Consider the following 7,240-nt stretch of genomic DNA (forward strand, 5'->3'; position numbering starts at 1 on the left):
AATCAAGGTCGATAATTTACCTGGTTTACCATCCACGAAATGTGGGGAAGTACTCTGAGGTTTCTTGTGTTTTCATTCCAAGTAATATATATATATATATATACACACACATATACTTTGGATCAGATGAGGTGGGATGAGTTAGGGGTGTCATCATCTCGCAAAATCAATGTTATTGAGATGCCCCCTTCAATTCTTAATTGTTAAGCATGTAGTCAACTCCAAACATTTATGATATTAGGTGGAAGGTGTTAATACTCATGCTAGATGTTTTGATGTTGAGGTTACCTGTAAAAGGGCTTGTCTGAATCACGTTTGAATGGCGATGGTCATTACTCCTACTTCGTCATTTTCAAAGCAAGCTAGGCTCTATGCACACATTACCCTCTAGCTTTGATGCAATTTCTAGGTATTTTTGTTCTGGAAAATGAAGAACGTATGGTTTCCTCCTCCTTGCAAATATTTCACTATATCCTTTCTCTTATTCTCATTCTCTATCACAAGCTCTCTCCATAAGTGAAGGGGAGCATCCTCCAAGGCAGTTGTTTCCCTATGATTTCCTTATTTGAAAGACTTATCTTGTTGGATGCCTCAGCTCTAGTGCTTTGTATATTCTAGAATCGTGAGACAACTGGCTTTTGTTCGTCATGGAAATGATAGTTGAGAGGAGAAAAGGGGTTCTTGTGCTCATTTAAGGGTCAAAACCTCAATTCGGGCATTTGCGAAACAAATTCCTAAGATGGTGCATGAAGAGATTTAGGAGTTGGCCTTAACTATATTAGTGAATCATGCCTGCACGTTAGACTCTATAGATATCTCAAATTGGGTTCCATATTAGGCACACTTGAGGAATAAAAAATCCCTTCCTCCTTACCTTGAGCTATATTGGAAAGTAAATTTGTTGTTGGGGAAGGTCATGATGGACTCGAATGAATCTAAAGAGGAGATCTTGCTAATGCTAGATAAAGTAGTGTTGAACTAGAAGGAGATGAGGCTTCACCTTAGGCATATTAAAGACCAACTTCCTCATATCCCAAGTCCTAGTGGTTACAACAAGGAGCACCCTAGCCCAATTGAGGTGGATGTTTCAAATTCTCCTTAGTTTATATGGCTTTATTCTATCAATTTTCTTGGCTCATCATCCATACAAAATATCTTTATGGTGGAACAACCAATCCATGTCACAACTAGAGCGCACAACTATGAGAATCCTAAGAGTGTTACTTCCATATCAGAACTTGTTATCCCTACTCAACATGATGGTCTTCTTCATTTTGATAACCCATCGTTGAGCAATGTGTGACATCCTCCTAAAGGCGCACTTCATAAGGCTACGGATAATCCCAATGCAAGGGCCACTCATAACTACAACATTGTGGAGGATATGGCACAACCATTTTTTGTTATATCTACACTCGAAACTTTGCAAAGTTTCCCCACACAACACAAAGCACTTCTAACTTCCATTGGTGGAGTATATCCCTCATATTTAAATATGATCACCTTCGATCCATCCTCATCGAAACATCGCCTTCCACATCATATGGCCTTCCATATCATAGTCCACATCTTTGGACAACACATTCATTGGATAGCCTTGGAAGAAGGGGCATCTACTTGTATTTTGTCATCAAAGTGTTGGAAAGCTCTTGGATCACCGACTTTTTCACCACCTAAATTTGCATTAAAGGCCTTTAATGGGAATACCTTGCAACCTTAAGGGGTTTTTCCTACTTAGAATATAACCTCCTATCTATGGGTGAAGTTGTTTTTATGCCATGACTACTATTGTTCATCTGTATTTTGTCATGATGTTCCCCCACTAGGGAAAAATAGTCGCTATCGACCAACTAACCTTTTGCAAGTCTGATTTTTTTATCATGATAATCAGTTGATTCCATTTATAGGATATTCCCCTTCTACTATTAAAAGCATTGGAGAATGGATGTTCAAAGGCTCTTCGTTAATGGGAACTTTCCCCTTGCTTCCCCTTGAAATGTCACAGACATCCAATATTATTTACATGCTCACTTCTCTCACTTATGACTCCAATAGATTTGACGTTCCATGGATAATCCCTTCTCTTTCAAGCATTGACATGTATAATAGTCAAATTCGTTTGAGCCTCATCGAGTTGGTTTATCAAGATATCAAAATGGTGAATATTAACCTTAAGCCAAGTCTCTCGCATGTTGTGGAGCTTGATGCTTATTCCTCACCCGCATGGGTTGTCAATAATTTAAGTCCCCATGACTGCGTCGATACTATGATGCCATCTAATGAATCCATCTTGGAAGCCATGGAGATATTTGATACACCTTGGGAAGAATCTCACAATCAATAACATTTCATCCCTTGTTTGAAACACATGCAAAATGATGACTTACACCACATCGTTTCATCGTGAAGTGTCAATTGGGTGCAAGATCCTTTCATGACACATAATGTGTTCTCTGAAGGGAAATTAGAAAACATTTCTCCAATCATTCCCATCGATATTTTTGTGAAACCTGAAGTCGTGCAAAACATTATTATTAGAGTGGATTGCACTCTAGACAAGATCATTACCCATACGGCTCTTTTCAAAGAATTATGTGACGTTTTCACTTGGTCCTATGAAAAAAATTCTAGCATCAATCCTCAGATTGTAGAGCATCAAATCATCACTTATGAAGGATCTAAGACAGTTAAAAAAAGGCTTTGGTCATTCAATCATTGCAAAGCTTCTACCATCAATGTGAAAGTAAAAAAAATGCTCAAAGTTCAGTTCATCTATCTGGTTCCCTTGATGAAATGGGTTTCTAACACCGTTCTTATCACCAAAAAAAAAAAGGTACCATTAGTGTTTATGTCGACTATAACGATATTAATTAGGCATGTCCAATTGATAACTACCCAACCCCATTCATTGACTAGATCGTCCATGAATGCACCAATAGTGAGATTGTTTCCTTCATGGATTGTTTCTCTGCTATAACCAAATACATATTAAATTGGAAGATCAACACAAAATGGCTTTCATTTTTCCTTGGGGTATGTTCACTTATAGGAAACTACCTTTTGGTCTTAAAAATGTTGGGGCCACTTTCCAGCAGACCATGTCTTATGTTTTTAATGACATCAAGTGAATTGTGGTGGCATACTTGGATGACCTTGCTACTCACTCTCCTCGATAGGCTTATCATCCTATGCATCTATGATCCATCTTTATGCATTATATCTGCCATAATATTCATTTGAATCCCCGAAAATGCATCTTTTATGTCATTTTTTTACAATTGTTAGGCTTCATCGTGTCCATGTACAATATCATGGTTAATCCTATCAAGGTCGAGGTGATCATCAATCTGCCTCCTCCTTTCCCTATTAGTTAATCTCGTGGTTTGCATGGAAAACTATAACAACTTGTGGATGAATTTTCATGTAAATAAAATAAAAACCAAGGTCATGGGACACATATTCCAAGTTGAATGGTGCGTAAACATTGTAGTGGGCATAACTTGTGGCTTATTAATGGCTATGGAAATTGGCAAAGACATGGGCAAAGGAAAAGAGGAAATAATTGGAATTTAATTAAGGAAATACAGGAAAATATGAGAAAAGGAAGATGAAGAGACGCAAATATGCATGCAAGGGAAATTAGAGAGAAATTAGAGGAAAATGAAGAAAAAAGGGAAAAGGAAAGGAAGATACTAGACATCAATGATAAAAAATCATCAAAGAAACCATTCACGGTTTTTTTTTCATTTCTAACTTTTCATCACTTTTAGAAATAGAACTTTAGGAAAAGAGAGAGGAAGCACTTGGACAAGCAAGCAAGCATAGGAAAGAAAGGAAACAAAAGGGAAGGTTGGAAAAGAAGCTACAACTAGAGTTCATTGCAGGTAACAAGTTTCATGTGTGATTTCCTTGTTGAGATTTGGATGCATGGTACATACATGTGTTTCTTTGGTTATTTTGTTGTCATTGGCATGGGATTTTCCTGGATTGACAGTTGTTTCATCCTTGTCTTGCCATTTCCTAGATATCCATGATGTAGTGGGCTCTCTATTTTGATTAAGCTTTGGATGGTCGGTAGGATTGGATCCCGGTTGAGGTGGTCTCAGGAAAATTTCCAAGGGTCAAGGGTGGAGACGAGCTTTCTTCTATAACTATTGACGAATGGGTGGAGATAGGAAAATTGCTCTGGAGCTGGTGAAGGAAGTCGGAGGCATCCAAGCTTGTTTCGATGTTAGTGATTTCTGGACTGATTTAGGTGAAATCACTGTGGTTGAGGGTTAAGGTGGTTTGGCCTATGGAAGTGCTAGTTGGTTCTATTTTGGTTTAACCCATATTATCTCACAACCGTGCTAGGAATATGACACGTGGGTGATTGGTTGAAGAGAGATTTGGTTCAGCCCAATCTATGGTCTAGTGGTATGTGGAAGTCCCTGACTTGGTTAGAATTTTCATATGATTAATATGAATTAATTTCCTATTTTGATCTATGAGCACATGTAATGGTTATTATGTTGATATTACGACTGTTTTTTCTTGTATTTTATTCTTGTTATATGTTGCTCAAAGGCATGGTTGAATGAAGTACTATTGCCATGGATCTTGTTCATGATTTAGTTATGGAATGGTTAATGTATGCATGGGCTAACAAGTTTTGTTGCAGATATCTTGAGTGGGAATTGGGCCTTCTTGATGATTCTCTAACGAAGTTAAGAGGATCATGATCAGATATGCATTCATGACCTATAGCTACTATGTTCACTACACGCTTGAAGAAATGTTTATCATGTGACTGGTATGTTTGAGCAAGTTATAGCCTTAGTATTCATCATAAATACTTGTTGTCATTCTAGAATGAGTTCTAAAGAGTTTTGGGTGGTACTGGGAAGTAGCCTGTAGGTTAGCCTTGAAAAAGTGGCACATATATTGCAACTACACCCTCTGAACTAGAGAATTTTGGTTATAATTGCATGCAGGAAGGCTCATGAGTGCAGTGGGAGCCTTCCAAATGCATGCACAGTGTGTCAAGCATTCGTTTGGGGCGTAAAGTATAAGAAGTGAAAGTTCCAACTTAGGGATTGATCAGCACTGGTTTTTGTTAGTCACCTGTGTGATCTAATGTCTATGAGGGATGACAATATGTTTCTAGTTAGTAGACCCCACTTCCATGACTGGAACTTGGAGGTTGGGTCATATCATAGTAACACTTAGCTCATGTTTACCCTAAAGAACTAGTAAAAGTGGGTAAATGTGGGATGGGGTGGTTACAGAAAAGAAAACTTCTTACATTAATTCATTTCCAACTATGTTGAGATCACAAAGGGTTTCATGTGCCTTCTCAAAAATGATATACCATTTGTATGCGATGCCTAAGCACAATGATCTTTTGATGCCTTGAAAAAGGCCTTGATATCAGCTTCATTATTGAGCCCTCCTAATTATGGTTGGGACTTCATTTTATATCTCGCAACCTCTTATTCAACTCTCAGAATCATTCTTATCCAAGAGGAAAGGGACCACAATGGGCATGCCATCTACTACCTTAGAAAAGGATTAGTGGGGGAAACCGTTGTTATTTGTACATTGAAAAGTTGGCTCTAGTTTTCTTCTTCATTATTTAATGGCTTAAACACTATATCCTCTTGCGTAATATCATCTTCGTCACTAACTCCAACGTTGTGCACCATTTTCTTAGTAGACAAGTCAATGGAAGAAAGTATTCCAAATGGATTATTATCTTTCATGAGATTGATGTGGAGTTTATGGTCGTCAAATCTAAGAAATAATTAGTCTTCACAAATAAGTTATATGAACTCCCTCCTACTAGTGATGGAAAAATGGTTACTGATTCATTTCCTAATGAGCCTTTACTCTTTATTATCTCTTCTAATCCATGGTATGGGGATATATTTCTCTATCTCTAGACCCAATAGTTTCACCCCAAGTTGTCTTGTGATTCCGATTGGAACATACGCCACAACGCCAAAAAATACCTCATTGTAGATGGTACCCTTATCGCCATGGGGTTGACTTGGTGTTACATCGATGTTTAACACATGACAAGGATGAACTTGTGGGAGCATGTGGTGGTCATCTCTTTGGGTTAGCCACTACCTAAAAAGCCTTACACACTGGTACTTTTGGCCATTAATCTTCAATGAATGTATGGTTGTGGTTTAAAGGTGACATCCCTATCATATATCTGTAAAATATGCACCCATCATTCTCCCATTCATCTTGTAGTTGTTGTTGACACTTTTTCAAAATGGGGTATCAATTTCATGTTAGTGGGTCCAAAGCATGTTGAGTGCCTATGGTGAACATATTCCCGTTCCTTGAAAAGTTATGTGATATATCTGGTCCAACAACAATCTTTGTTAGAGGACTTACAATGTGCAAGTAAGATGCCTTCAAGGTATCACCCTTATCAACTCTGCAAAGCATGGGTCACTTTCAGTATGACACCATAAAACTTTCTATGCAATGCTTCATAAAAAAGTTTGCAATTTCCCCTATATTGTACCAAAAAACCCACTAAAATTCACTATTTCAATTTACAAGAATGGAAAGGACCAAGTCTTACAAGGTCAAAGAAGAAACAAAATAAAGCTTTGAAATACTCAAGGCTGCATCATATTTCAAGAAGTTTCCTGATGCAATGTAAAAAGAAACTTCACCCCCTATAGAAAGATTCTCATTTCCAATTACTCGTGAGAAATATGTTGATGGAGATGGTGTCATTCTAATGCTTGTATTGACCCCTGCATAATCATGCAGATATTGAAGCTCAACCTGTCAAATTTACAATATATAATGTAAGAAAAGTTAAAGTGTAATCTGTGTCACCAAAAATTTACAAAAGTACCTTTATCACTATAAAGCATGAAGAATGTGCATATAAGTGACCATTTTTCAGTCGGTGACCATTTTTCAATAAATTGGGATGAGATAGTGTACAAAAACTATAATAAATTGTGTTGCAAGGAAACAAGTGAATTCTAAAAGTTGAAATGAAAGACACCTTAGAGGTGTACAATATTAATTTCTTAGGCATCAATGTTTCATTTCATAACAAGATAAAATAATAATGAAATAGCTAATGCACATATATCCAATATTCAACAGATATGTTTTTAAGTTTTACAAAGTTGTTCCAGCATAATTTATGTCATAGTTTGACACTTTATCAGTTCTAAATATTGCCTTTTAGGCAAGGATCAAAGCCCCCAAAAACATTTCATTT

The sequence above is a fragment of the Pinus tabuliformis genome, chromosome 3_1 (assembly GCF_031772625.1).
Source record: "Pinus tabuliformis cultivar Carrire ecotype Pingquan chromosome 3_1, CPIR1, whole genome shotgun sequence".
NCBI lineage: Eukaryota > Viridiplantae > Streptophyta > Pinopsida > Pinales > Pinaceae > Pinus > Pinus tabuliformis.